Consider the following 16,314-nt stretch of genomic DNA (forward strand, 5'->3'; position numbering starts at 1 on the left):
ATATTCTTGTCCAAACTATATCACAATGCATGCTTTTTGTGTTAAAAATGAAACCCCATTTATAACCACATACATACTTAAGTAATTATTAAAAACATTTTTAAATTCATATCAAAATCATGCCCATGAGATTAGGACAACCCTACATACCTTAATTGCGAAGAATCACGAAGAAATTTTGAAAAGATTTGACCTTTAAACTTGAGTGCTCAACCCTAGTTGTTTTTCTCCTATAGTGTTCTTGAGATATGAACTAGGGATTTTTGAGAGTTAAGACGCTATTAATGGACATAACATCGTTTAAGAATGTTTAGGGATGGAATTTAGGTGAGGGAAAGTGACCAAAATGCCCCTAGACCCATTAGAAACTGATTTAACGTGTGAAACATTTCCATAACACGCTGGCCGACACATCGCACGCTATTGCATCGACTTACTGCCTCACACGAAAAATACCATAACTTTTTGCTCGGTTATCTTATTTAGGCGAAATTGGTATTGTTGTAAAGCTAATTCAATTATCTACAATTTGGTGGATCTTGAACTAAAAAGTTCTACATATATAAAAAGTTATACACGTTCAAAGTAGACCCTTGTAGAATCGAATATCAAACTTTGGATAAATGAAAGATTCTTAGCTCAACTTTGCTCTAAGTGATTTCTATAAACACTTTTCACCTCATAATCACTTCATACACTAGGAGAAAGATCATGACACATGAATTTAAATATAAATCATGGAATTAGAGCTTACACATATAGGAACGACTGTTTGATTTCTAGCTCAAAAATGCAGGGTGTTACATTATCTTCCCCTTGGGATCATTCATCCCCAAATGATGGGTAGGGACTTGTTAAAGTTAATAAAGTGTAGAATAAAGAATGAAACCTCGCATTGAACATTTTTTCCTAACAAAATATGTAAAGGCATCAAACGAGCTTCATGATAACCCCTAGTGAAATGTGAAAGCACGAAACATGGGATAATGAGACTTTACATAGGAATGATCTTGCACATGAGTTCTATGCACCATTATCATCACAACATAAGGCATGGATTTATTTGATGATCACAAGCCTGATTTATATTGGTACTAGTCATGAAATAAGATTTCGCGGAAGATATAGATTGAAGCATTCTCCACCTCTCATGATACAACGAATAGACTTAACTTAAAGGCACTACTCATCTATGCCCTAAAATTAAATAATGTACTTCGTCCTTTCCATCTTAATATTCTCCCATCACATATCTAACCATAAGAATTTGAGTTTTACTGCAATGTGCTTTTATATTGAATCCTAACTAGGAGTAACAAGATGATAACTTAAGCTATAGGACCTTGTACTTTATATCCCATTAAGAATATTACCTCACCTTATCATTATCGTTAAACACCCTCGGGTTTTAATTTAAGGAATACTAACCACATAGTACATGGGTTGTGTTTCCATCAATCACAACATTCAAGCCTATCATTACTAAACCCACTTCATGGACTTCCTCTACTAAGACCAGCAAATTCAATCACATTCCTAAGATTTTCGCCATATATCTCATTCCTAACTATTTCACACAACAAAAGTTTCTCTCCTTATTTCCCCTTTCACCTATAACCTTAGCTCGAGAATTCACACCAAATTTTTTGCCTTCAAGAACATCTACTCCCCTACCTAACACATCACCTCTCTTCCACAACCACCATCATACTGTTATACAGAGAGTCATTAAGGGACCTGAGCATAAATGTCATGAATGGAAAATAGCACTATTAGACCATAATTTATACTTACTTTACTACTCAAGGAGGGACATGAAATAAAGATACAATAAAATAGACACAAAGTGCTCTATATGTCAAGTGCCTGGATCATAAGTAGAGAGTCGTTCGAAAGAGACACAATACAACATGAATTCCTAGGATAGAGCATAGTGAGAAAATATTGGTGCACATATCAAAATAAAACAAGGGAAAGAGACTAAATTACCCTCCTGGACCCAAAAATTAGTAAGCCGAACTGGGAACCAGACGCATTAAACGATGTGCCGTATCGGTCCCTACCAACGCAATTCCTGGTGCACGCATCGACATCGTGTTGGCCCACTATTTTGATAATCAAAACATGCCTCAAACATCATCTGAAAAATCTAAAACTTTTCTGGGACACCCCCTTTACACCTCTGATCATGAATCAACTCCAAAATCTACGTTTTGGGGTCGGGAAGATCAATTTGAAAATTATGGAAGTTAAGAGATCATAAATATGACTAAGTCTTGTAAAAATTATAAAAATTTTCAGGTTGTAAGCTCTCCATACATGCAACTAAGAGTGGTATTGAGTCGAGAATGGTATGGGGTGTTACATTACAACTAAGACAAAGATTGCCGCTTGAAGTGGTTTCTCTTTATTTAAGGAACTGAGATTTTCCATGAGTTTGCATAAACTTTATCACTTTGGCTAAACCCGACATAGGATGAATCGGTGACATATAGAAACATATTTTCTTAGGACCAAGCATGCTGAGAGACATAGATTTTGATAGATCATGAACAACATAACATATGGCTTGAATACATGAAAGACTGGATTACTGAGAGACATAATTGCTTCTAGTTTGAAGGTCAGATCATGACATAACTTACATAGAGAACTCAAACCTTATACATCGGCAAGACTTGAATACACAAGACATTGGTAGATGTCTATTCAAACCGAAGTAGGAGGACCTTGCTTGAACAGGAATTGATTGATCATGATTCTTGCTTGAAACTTGACACCACAAGAAAATTCGAAAACTACTTTAATGTATCATCTCCCCTTTAGAGCAAAGTCACCCTCTTAGACCTGGGGACACAACCCCATATCAAAATCTATAGCCACAACTCTCAACATAAAAGAGACATCACCACATACTTAACTCTAAACTCTCCCTGAAGAACTATACTTTGAAGGCCTTGATTTTCTGTAAATGCTACTTTTACATTTCGCTAGCCTCTATAGCCATCATCCCACAACTCACACTCACTTGGGTATGCATATCCACACTCCTTATCACATAACCACTTGTTCTCTACCACTTAAGATACTCACATTAAACCTCTATTCGCAAAACTTATAACTTAACGAAATTTGCACAACTATACCAAAGGCACATATTGCCTACCTATATTTCCTTAAGTCTAACTTTAATGAAAACTATACAATAACTCACTAGACTTCTCCGTACTACAAAATTCAAAAACACAAGCTGGGTACACATTCCACTTATACCATACAACCTTATCTAACAACATGCTATCTGGGGTTCAACTTATTCTTATATACTCATGCTATTATACACTTAATGACTTACCCAAAATTCATCATTTTAACAATAGTGCTTATGTACATAAATATCACAATTATCCATTTTTTTCACAAGTTTCGAACCTAAGCTATTTCACACCTCACATCAAGCCTACTGATTCATTCCCACAAAACATACATCACTAATTTTAAGCTACTATCCACCACTACCCACATTTCAAGTTCAAGCCTATAGTCTAAATCAATCATGTACCACCAATAAAGCATGCCACATACTTTACTGGTTTATCAAGTTGGGGGAAATTTCACTTAACTACTACCTACAATCACATCCTTTCCATAACCTCACTATTACAACTCAGAATCCATTACATACCTTCTCACATTAAGTCTACTTACCCATGCATACATTGTCACTATCACCAAATCCCATAAACATCAATGAGTCTCTACCCACAACTTGTTGACTAATCTACCCTTCTCCATTCAAACCTATAAATGATTTATACTACCACTATAACTATCTATTCTGAGATCCTTCCCTAATTCAAATAAATAAAAATCATGTCTAATCACGTCCTTCACAGACTACCATACAATCTACAAATATTAATAAAACATTAGTATATCACTATACAATGGTAACCCACTCCTCAATCCATGATTATACAACTAAAACTATTTATTTATGCAAATATCACCCTCACTCTGAGTGCTAAACTTATGACTTTATGTCACCAACTTCTGGACCATTTCACTACCAATAGGTCATGACACTTTGACATATACTTGTACCCGGGTGGAAATATAGTTCCAACACTCTGCTATACATCATTACCTTTATGCAAGATATCTGCAATAAGAATTACAAAAGGGGGCTGAATAAACTTTGTACCTCAAGCTGAAAAGCATGATTTTATAAGAATAAAGGCATGCACTCAAATCAATACACCTTGAAGCACTAATGGACTCCTCTCAAGTCCTTGTACTATCCCATAACTTTATAGATAACTCAATCAAATAGAACCACATAGTTGGGGGAAGCTAAACTCATAGACTTGAGTCGCCTTTTAAATAACTTTCTTATGGATGACTCTATAGCACGAACTAAAGTATGAAAGAACAAGAAACTACTCCTAAATGTCCGGTAGCCTCCTGATTATAAGTGGGGTGCACAACACACACATAAGAAAGACTCTACTAGACACGATTTCGCAGACACCCTAGGACCATGAACCGTGCTCTGATACCAAGTTTCTCACGACCCAAACCAGGCCCTGGCAATGATGAACATCCCAAACCATAATGGTTCGAGCCCCTTTTTCTTTCTGGCAATCTGCACATCATTCAAACAGTGTAAAAAGATGCAAAATTTTTAACATACGGACACATGGTTAATGTTATAATTCAACTAAATAATCCAAAAATAAAATTACATAAACCTCCAATAGTATCTACAATTATTTGGCGAAACCTCTAACACATCAAAGTCAACATCTTACTTAAAACTGGGATAAGGGCCCTAGTCGGACTATACTACAATGAAGTAACAATGCTATAAGAATGGCCTTTTGAAGGAAGGGAGGCTCACCAACTATACACTTCTGTCTGAAAAATCTATGGCTTAGCGGGCCCCTTGGACTGAGCCTCAGGCCTTGAAATATAGGGGGTCAATATAGATGTACTGGTACACAGAGCAATCCAAAAACAAAAGTATATTTTTATTATACAACATAGATGAGAGCCTTTGTAAAACATAGTATCGCAAAAGTCATTCGAAAATACATGGGCAAGGTATTTGAGTTTCAACAACATTTTCACCCTATTTGGTTCAATTTCCCTCAACACGGTTGATCTAGGTGGTACACCCTTTAATTTTACAGTTTTCACCAACTACCATATCTCGGTTGCTACTTAGATTAGAGTACTAGTGAGAGGATGGCACGCAAGATCACAAAGCAGGGTGCCAAAGCCCCAATCAAAATAACATGTCGTGGTTAGCTGCAAGATCACAAAGTTGGGCTCCAAACCATAGTCCCGAATTAGGATAACACATGTCGTGGTTGTGCGTAAGATCACAAAGCAGGGCTCCAAACCATAGTCCTGAATTGGGATGACATAACATTAGGTACACAAAATCACATAGTAGGGTACCAATATCCCATGTTGGCAAATCATGGTTTCCAGAATAGAGTTTTTGACTCATGCTTTCTTCTGGTAACTACATAACTCGCATTAAACCAGTTTCAAAATCTATTATAGAAAAACATGCATTTCACTCGTAACGTTCTTTTCTTGTTCTCCTAAGGGAAATTCATAAAGGAGTATCATCATACCCCAATTTACAAGTCATTTACGTTACATCATTCCACAACTCTTCTTATTCAATTTATTTATATGATACCAAAGAACTTAATTCATTCAACACGTGCATATTGATTCCCAGCACATAAATAGTCAAGAAATTTCACCATTTATAAAGTAGCACAACATTAACTAAACCTAATTTTCATGATAAGAAGGGCTTTTAAAACTCATGCTCTCAATAGTTTAACAGTAGTATCATATGGGGTACATAAACATCATCACAAGGATTAAAAGATTCACAACTCATGTTCATAACACCTTTCAAAATTCAAATCACATGTCCACAAATTCAACAATCAGGATTTATAAGAAACAACCCCATGTTCTTTCAATATTCTTCCCAATACCTGTCACGGAAACATAGTTAATTCTGAATTCAACATAAGTATGGAAACTGTAAATCAATTACATCTAAATATCTTCTGACTCAGTCTGAGAAATATCTACTACATGAAAATTTGATAACTATCTGAAATTGGGACAAGACCCTCAGTAGACCAAAACAATACTAAGTGATGCAATCTGAAAAGATGGGCCGTCTGGAATAGAGAAGGCTCACCAACTGAATACTGCAACTCTGTCTGATAAATCTACTTCCTTTCTGGACCCCTAGACTGAGCCTTAGAATCTGGAGGGAGGACAGGGGGTCAATACAAATGTACTGATACACAAAGCAACCCAAAATAAAGCTGGTATGTAAACAAAATATCGAGAGAGAAATTTGTCAAAATATCATGTATGAAATAGTTCCAAAACACATGGGCACATTTTTTGAAAAATCATAAATCATTTTGGGCAATACAGTTCTGATCTTCGTATTAATCTTGAGTTAGGTGGCACTCCCCTACAATTCTGATATTTCACGGGCGATATGGAATCCGCCATTGACTCGGCGGGGAAGCCCCCAACCCGAGTGTGCCACAAGAGTTGGAGTTTCTAATTCTGATACGTCACACAAAACTAGGACAGCATAATATAATATACCTGGATCGACAAATCACAGTTTTGGGCAATGGATTATTTGAACCCATGCCTTCTTCGGAGAACCATTTTTATCCTGTTCTGAATCATGCATTTTTCTACTTTCAACATCTGAAAAGTATGATTTCGAACATGCATTCTATTCTGTTCTAAATTATCATGGCATAATCTAAATTAGTGTCGTCACGCTAAGACTTGCAAGTCCTATTTCTGAGCCTTAATGCATTATACATAATTCTTTCATTAAAACATAGTTCAGACCACCCAAACATGCAAATAATATAAGAGATTTCATGTTCTGAAAGCATAAGTCAAAACTATGTAAGAACTCTTCAAACATAAGGTGGTCATGTGCTTTTGGAAAAATCGATGCACTCTTTCATTATATGTATTTTTAACATTTTTCAATACAAACAACCCTCTCTTTTGAATTCAAGATTCATAACCAAATCATTCAAAAATCAAGACACTTCGTAACATGCTTTTCAAGATGCATTTAAAAAACAATCCATATCATGTGAAACATGGGAACAATCACATCAAGAGAGGGATTTCATGTGAGTCATACTCTCAATTCGAATACTAACTTAAATCACACGCACACACACACACACACATATATATATACAATTTCAAATCAATGTGGGGAAGGTCAAAAGACCAAAATAATACCGTCAAGATTTCTAAAACATGAATGTATTCATAAATCTGAAAACCCCTTTCTTAAAATCATGATTTCTAGGCCCATGAGATTTTAGGAAAACCTCGCGTACCTTAATTCCAGAAGATAATAGGTAATTTTTGAATCTTACGAATTGGGGATTCCAAATCTTCAATCGCTTTTGAAAATCCACGGTTAAATCTTGATCTATGAGGGTTTTTAGTTTGAAACCCTAATGGAGTTACTTGAGAGATTTTTATGAAAATAATCTTACTTTGGTGTTCTTGGGATTAAATCCCGTGTTAGAGATGACAAGGCATTGGAAAAGTATCATTTTACCCTTAATGAGATGGAGTAAAAATATAACTGGTGCCTGATTTTATGGGCCACCGCGATGTGCCACAATCGCGGGGCTCACTGGAAATTGACAATTAGGAAATTTCTCACTCCTTCATGCGCCACAATTGCGGAGTCTTACTGAAAATTGACAAATGTGAAATGGGATCCTCCGCGATGCGCCACTATCGCGAGATCCTACTGAAATTTGACAATTACTAATTAAATCCTCTCCATGATACGCTAAACACCTGAACGATGATGTTTTGCGACTAGCACATAAAATAGCCATAACTCCCTCACCGGGTGTCCATTTTGGACGAATCTTATATCGACAGAAAGCTTATTGAGTCACCTACGTAATGAAGAGTTAAAATTTAAAGAATCACACAGGGAGTTGAGTATAATTCACTCTATAAGCCCATGCTTAATACATTTAGGGATAAATTTTAGCTTGGAACTTTCGGGGCGTTACAAAATCATATCACAATGCATACTTTTTTTTTGTTAAAAACAAAACCCCATTTATAATCACATACATACTTAAGTATTAAAAACTTATTTAAATTCGTATCAAAATCATGCCCATGAGATTAGGACAACCCTACTTACCTTAGTTGCGAAGAATCATGAAGAAATTTCGAAAAGATTTGACCTTTAAGCTTCAGTGCTCAAACCCTAGTTGTTTTTCTCCAGTTGTGTTCTTGAGAGATGAACTAGGGATATTTGAGAGTTAAAATGCTATTAATGGACATAATATCATTTAAGGATGTTTAGGGACGAAATTTGGGTAAGAAGAAGTGACCAAAATGCCCCTAGATCCATTAGAAACTGATTTTGCGTGTGAAACAGTTCCGTAATGCGCTGGCCAACACGTTGCGTCGCTTTCACATCGGCTTACTGCCTCACATGGAAAATGCGATAACTTTTTGCTCGATTATCAGATTTAGGCGAAATTGGTATCGCTGAAAAGATAATTCAATCATCTATAATTTGGCGATTCTTGAGCTGAAAAATTTTACGTATATAAAAGTTATACAAGTTCAAAGTAGACCCTTGTAGAATCAAATATTAAACTTTGGATGAATGAAGGATTCTTAGCTCAACTTTGCTCTAAGTGATTTCTATGAACACTTTTCACCTCATAATCACTTCTTGCACTAGGAGAAAGATCATGACACATGAATTTAAATATAAATCATGAAATTAGAGCTTACACATGTAGGAACGGTGGTTTGATTTCTAGCTCGAAAATGCGGGGTGTTACATTAATTGGTTTTTTCAGATTGAATTTTGGGTTTCCTACCATTACATTGGGAAATGATCCAGAAATTACATGGAATGAGCCATAGTGTGGATGAATTTGTATTTTTGTCAGCAGAAGAAATTTTTTTGAAGGCTTGCTTTTCTTTCTCTATCATTTTAATTGTTTCTTATTTTAATTTATTTGTTTCAATTTTTTTTCCTCAAACATGATCTATTTTTTTTAATTCATTTGTCTCAACCTTTTTTTTAATCATTTCTCTTTTTTTCTTTGTTACTTTGCTCAAATTTTATTTTTATTTTTTTCTTCTCATTTTTGTTTTTCTCAATCTTTATTTTTTTTCTTTTCACTTTTGTTTTCTATTCTTCTCTTTTTTTTTCTCAATCTTTTTTTCATTTCTCTATTTTTTTTTTCTTTTTTTCTCAACTTTTATTTTATTTTGCTGATAAATAAAAAGTTGGATAATTGACAAAGAGATCTTCTTTCGTTGACATCAAAACAAATTTAAGGGTGCGACTTGTTGTTTGAAAGTCCTTTGGGATAGGTCTCGCCTCTAAAGCAAAAGTTATAGAACACCTCATAAATCAAGACACAATGTGATAGTGTCAAGTCTTACTCGTGGGGCATAACTTATTGTTTGAAAAATCCTTGAGTGAAGTCTTGTCTCTACGGCAGGAGTTATAGAACATCTCATAAATCAAAACACAATCTGGTGGTATCAACACTTGTCCATTGAGCGTAACTTTTTTTTGGTGGTTCTTGGGATTTTCTTAGAGGCAGACTAATAGAACATCTCATAAATCAAGATATAATATGGTAGTGTTAAATTTTGCCATGACGCGTAACTTGTGGGCTAAGCCTTGCCTCTTAGGCAAGAGTTATAAAGTATCTTATAAATCAAAATACGATATGGTGGTGTCAAATCTTTCTCATAGGGCGTGACTTGCTGTTTGAAAGTGTAAGACCCCGTAAAACTTTGATCAATCTATTTTGGACCCTTTTGCATATGTTATGATAATTTTTGACTTGACTCATGATAAAGAAGGTTAATGGAGTGTATTGTATAAGTTTTAAAATTTTTGAAAAGCATTTGGGGTCATTTCAAGACCCCAAACCAATGAGCCTCCACGATAAAGCCATGACAAGCTGCCTAACCTTTGCGATAGAGCCGTGGCGCACTGGCTAGGCTCCGCGATAACGGGGTGCCACGCTGCTGGGCAAAACTTGTTTAGTTTTATTTTTGTCAATTGAAGGCAGGGACTTTTTGGTTCCTTGCCCCATTAAACGACATAAAGCACCCTTTCATTCCCCATAAACATTAGTCATCATATTTTAAACATTGCCCTTCCCCTCTCAAATTTCCTAAGTCAAGAAATTCAAGGTTATCTTAAGAATTCACTACTCGGGCCTCTAAAATCTATATTCTCTCCATATTCTTTCAATTTTCAGGCATGTTGTATACTCTCTATTTTAATTATTATGTTATTACATCAAATTACATAATTTTTACGTGTTCTTGAATGTTGATTCAAACTAGGATTGAGAATTTTTGATTGTTGAACACTTGAATTGTTTTTTCCTTGTATTAATGGTTCATTCATGGTTTAAATAATGGATTGTGAACTGAAATTGGGTCTCATAGTAATGGGGAAATTGACAAATTATTTTTTCATAATGATTATGAAATTCATATGATGTTAACGACATGACCCTCAACCCACATTGTTAATTTCTTCTAAACAAGGATTCTTCATAAATTAACTTATCTTTTGGAATATGGAATGCTATGAATAATAGAAATTATAGCTTTCAAGTCCTTTGAATAGGCTTTGCATGAAGATGATGAACAAAGATTATACCCCATCTCTTTTGAAATATGGAAGACATAATATATAAATATAACCCTAAACTTGACACCAAATTATAACATTGACCTTAAACTTTAATAGTGCACAAATAGGGCCTTTAACTATTCAAAACCTGAACAAATATGACCTCTGATCCTATGTGGCAAAACGCGTATTGTACACGCAAAACTGGGTGCATCAGGCTAAAAATTTGAGCATCCCAACAGTAAAAAATGGGTAAAATGACTATTATGCCCTTATTGATTCCTTTTTATATATTTAAATGACTTTTCACTATTATTTTTTCATTATTTTACACTCAAAGATGACACTATACTAATAATAGATAAAAAAATTATAGTATTAATAAAATGTTATTAAATTAACGTTATTAAAATTTTATTAATAAAATATTATTAAATTAATATTATTAAATTAACGTTATTAAACTAACTTTATTAAATTAATGTTATTAAACTAATGTTATTAAATTAACGTTATTAAAATAGCGTGATTAAATTAAAGTTATTAAATTAACGTTATTAAAAAATTATTAATAAAATGTTATTAAGGACAGTAGTAGTTGTATATTAAATTAACATTATTAAAACGTTATTAATAAAACGTTATTAAGGGCAGTAGTAATAGTATATTAAATTAACATTATTAAAATATTATTAAATTAATGTTATTAATAAAACGTCATTAAGATGAAAATTTTATTACAATATTGTTGTTATTATTATTATTGTTGTTGTTGTTGTTGTTGTTGTTGTTGTTGTTGTTGTTATTATTATTATTGTTGTTGTTGTTGTTGTTGTTGTTATTATTATTATTATTATTATTATTATTATTATTATTAGTCGTAGTAGTTGTATATTGATGGAAGCAATAGTAGTACGTAATATGTAGAAGTATAATAATAATAATAATAATAATAATAATAATAATAATAATAATAATAATAATAATAATAATAATCATAATAATAATAATAATAATAATAATAAGCAAAACGACGCCGTTTTAACTTATAGAAGCAAAACGACGTCATTTTAATTGAAAGACAAAAGTCCCTCCATGTTAGCCCTTTTAATGACGTGGCATCATATGATTGCATTACATATCCACGTAGGCGCAAGTGAGTTACATGCATGGAGGTTGCAAAATCAGATGTCATATTTGTTCAGGTTTTGAATAGTTAAAGGTCCTATTTGTGCACTAGCAAAGTTTAAGGTCAATGTTATAATTTGGTGTCAAGTTTAGGGTCATATTTATATGTTATGCCAATATTGAAAGTACTGAACTTTATGACTGCTTGAGATTTTTATGCAATTTAATGATAATGATGAGCGTGATTTTGAATGATGGGGTTAAGGAGTCAGTAATGCTTTAGGATAATATTTTTTGGCATGATATGAACGGCTTGCAAGTCTTGATATGACGATATCAACATGAATATACCTAACGAACGACTCCATGATGAATATTATGTACAAATTGTTTTAATTAGACTCTAAAGGAAATTATATAGCTCATTGTGAAGGCATAAGTCTTCGTAACAACGTTCAAAACCTATTGTCGGCATAGAGATGTCGTACCTTAATTGGACGATCAGAATGTGTCCTTAACATAAGGATAATACGTATGGTGGCTTTAGTCTTCTTGTGACTCTAGACTAACCTCGATTTGTACAGACGGCCTTGTCGGTTGGGGAGCACGGAACCCATATAGCTCATGGGTAACTAGATGACTCTTATTACCAATGGGTTAGCCGATAACGGTGAAAGCTATAAAGTTCAGGCTTAAATTTTAAATGCTCATATAACTCGTCCCTTACCCTTACCCTGATATCCTATCATATATATATACTTGATATGCATGTGGTTTATAACTGGTTTGGGTAAATGCATATATGTTTTATCCCTTATATTAGGTTGCATACTAGTACTCGTTGTACTAACCATCCCCGGACGCTATATTATTTCATGATATAGGTTCTGAGGGCTTTGCTTGTACCCCTGTGCAACATTAGGATGTTTAATATCCTGGTCGGTCATATGTCAAGTGGTAAACCCTTGACATGACCTAAAATCGAGCCTTGTCATATGGGCATCTCAACCCTAACTAGGACCAGAGATCGCCCCGTTAACTCCACCTAACACACACATTAATCCACAAGAGTCAGATAAACTCCGAACACAAAATAAGATAGAGGAAACAAAAATAAAATTCATAACTTAAGAAAGTCTATCCATTTATTAATATCAACATTCAACATCAAATCTACCCAAGTCCACAATTATCCCCAAGACTTTATAAATACGGAGTCAATAAAATGTCGGGACAAGCCCCCAAAAATGGCCAAAACTGAACCCAAAATAATTCTATGACATAAGCTAAGACGACCATGAAATGTGTGCTTTCCTAAAGATGGAAGCTCACCACTTTGATGTCAACACTTGAATCGCCCGAAAACCTGATCATTGCGCATGAAAAGAAAAAAATGCTTTGATCCTCGTATTACGTGGGGACACAACATCTGGAGATGGTTAGTAGTTGGAGAACTATCATGTAACTCAAGTGTAAGGATAAAATAGTGTTATTATTCAATACCAAGTCAAACCATCATAAGCCACCACATTTATACACATAGATATGTAAATGCATATGGATACATCAAGTGTTAAAAGATAACAAGGCCTTAGCATGCATTTCAAAGCATCCAAACATGAAACATAAAGTGGAGGACTCTAAACTTCCACAGCTTAGGTTATATCGAGAAAGAGGACTTTAACCTCAAGCCATCTTATTAAGAAAGTAGACTCTAACCTTAAGCCTTTTCCTTAGTTAAGTGGACTTTAACCACAAACCATTTCATTACGTATGTGTACTCTAACCACAATCTATTCATCATACAAGTTGACTTTAACCACAAGCCATCACGCCCATTACTAGTCGACATTGGGACTCTAACCCTTTGTCCATGCATTCACATCACACCATTCACATTTGGGGACTTTAACCCATTTAACCATTCTAATCCATCAAGGCCACAATTCAACATCATACATGACCATAAGATCTTCATGAATCTCATATCAAACAATCACATTAATAAGCCAATACATTAGCTTCAAACATCATTCAAGTCAAATTGTGGTCATCAAGACCCTTACAAACCATTTATTTTTCATTAGCATTCTTATACCACTTGTTAGTTCAAACACAATTCAAGTTCATGTTTTGGGACTTTAACTCTTTTGGCGATCAAACCATCAATGTCATAAATTAAATAATTACATGGCTAAAAAGGTATTTACAATACCATTTACCGACCACTCATACTTATTGGGCCATTTCCCTAGTTCGACACATCATTAACATGTGACTAGATGTTTTCCTTAGACATTTTTCACAAACACCTTGTGGTCATGCCTTTACCAAATCCAAAATCAAAGTAGTAATCATCAATCTTAGGTGTACTTATGACCCACTTGTTAAACCACAAACAACAAGTACCCACATGTGCAAATCATCACCAAAATCAAGTATAAACACAAGTCTAAGCAAGAGCAAACATTACTTAACACTAGGCATCAAAACCCTTAACTTTTAATTTAAAAGACATCCTTTACAAGTCATAATTCATGTTTAAAACACATGATATTTGAATTGAAAATAAGGGAAAGGGTAACATGCCTTAATGTAGGACGATTCACAAAAGAACTTAAGCCCTTCTTGCTACTAGATGATCATTCTTCGTAACCCTAGCTTCAATCTTGGTAGTGATGTTTTAGAGAGTGTTTTGGAATGTTTGATCCACCGAATAAGTGTTTTAGGAGGCCACAATACATTATATAGTGAGGGGGATTAAGGGTTTTGGGGTAGGAAATGTCCATAAAGCCCTTGGATTAAAAGCTGAAAAGTGGCTCCCAGGAGGGTACGACTCACTTGACTAAATTGTACCCTAGGGTAAGAGTGGTACCCTCACTTGTACCCTAGGCCTCAATATAGACCCCTAAACTATCCAAGGTATGACTACCCAAGCATGACTCGTATCCAAGGGTACGATTGGTACCAAGCAACCCGTACCTCAGTTAGTGTCTACTAGATCATGACCAACACTTTATACGACTAGGTAGTATACGACCCATACCCTAATATACAACTAGGGAGGGGCTAAACCATATCTTGGAAAGTGTGCTACCAACCTAGACTAGTCTCTATACGAGAAGGAAGGGTACTACTAGTACCGTAGCATATGATTGGGATGCTCAATCTGTACCCAACCCAGAACCTTAAATCTTGGGGTAATTTACTAAGGGTCCAAAGCCTAGGTATTTCAATTCTTCCCACTTGGATCATTTGTCGTTGAATGACGTGTAAGGAAAGCACAAGGCTTTGAAACATACTTGTTAACCAAGCTTTGAAACTATCTGTTAACCAAGTTAGAACATACTTGTCATTTAACACACTATTCTTCCCACTCAAGATTTGAAACTATCTGTTAACCAAGTTAGAACATAAAGAAACACAACAAGGATTAAAAACACGCCACGATCATTTATCAATCGTCCATTCATTCAATTGACTTTGGGACTCCAACCCATTGTCTATCAAAAAACATGCTCAATTAATAATTTAGGGAATTGAACCCATGGTCTATCAATGACCTAAATCAAGTTAATAAGATTAACACATATCTCGAGCATGAGTTTCCGAAATGGAAAACAAATGTGGATACTTGGACTTCATGTCCTTTCCGCCTCCCATGTAGCTTCCTTGGACTTTTGATTCCTCCATAGAACTTTTATCTAAGCCATCTATTTCGTTCACAATAGGTGAATTTGTTGATCCAAGATCCTCACCGGGACCTCCTCATAGGACAAAGAGTCCAAAACACCAACATCCTCCAAGGGAACAACCAATGAAGGGTCACTTATATATTTCCACAACATGGACATGTGGAATACCAGATGAATGGAGCTCAAACTAGAGGGCAACTCCAATTCATAGGCAACATTACCAACCTTCTCCAAAATCAAATAGGGACCAATAAATTAAGAACTCAACTTCCCCTTCTTACCGAAATACATTACTCTTTTCATGGGAGATACCTTCAAGAATACCTTCAAGAAACAAGGCTTGGTGAATCAAATCTGGGCCAAACAACTTACCCTCACCAACCTCATACCACCCTATAGGATATCGATATCTCCTACCATGCAACACCTCAAAAGGAGCTATACCAATGCTTGAGTGGTAACTATTGTTATAAGCAAACTCAATCAAAGGAAAATGGTCATACCAACTACCACCATAATTAATCACACAAGCACGCAACATTTCTTCTAATATTTGGTTGGTCCTCTTTGCTTGTCCATCTGTTTATGGGGGGAAAGTGGTACTAAGGCACACCTTAGTTCCCAAACCTTTCTAAAATGTAACAAACCGTATTTCCCTAGCATAATTTAAGTCCCAATACATGAGTATTCATATATGAAATTTTTGAAATGCTTATTATTTTTCAGTTAAGAGCCTGCCAT

This window comes from Capsicum annuum, chromosome 12 (assembly GCF_002878395.1).
Source record: "Capsicum annuum cultivar UCD-10X-F1 chromosome 12, UCD10Xv1.1, whole genome shotgun sequence".
Taxonomy (NCBI): domain Eukaryota; kingdom Viridiplantae; phylum Streptophyta; class Magnoliopsida; order Solanales; family Solanaceae; genus Capsicum; species Capsicum annuum.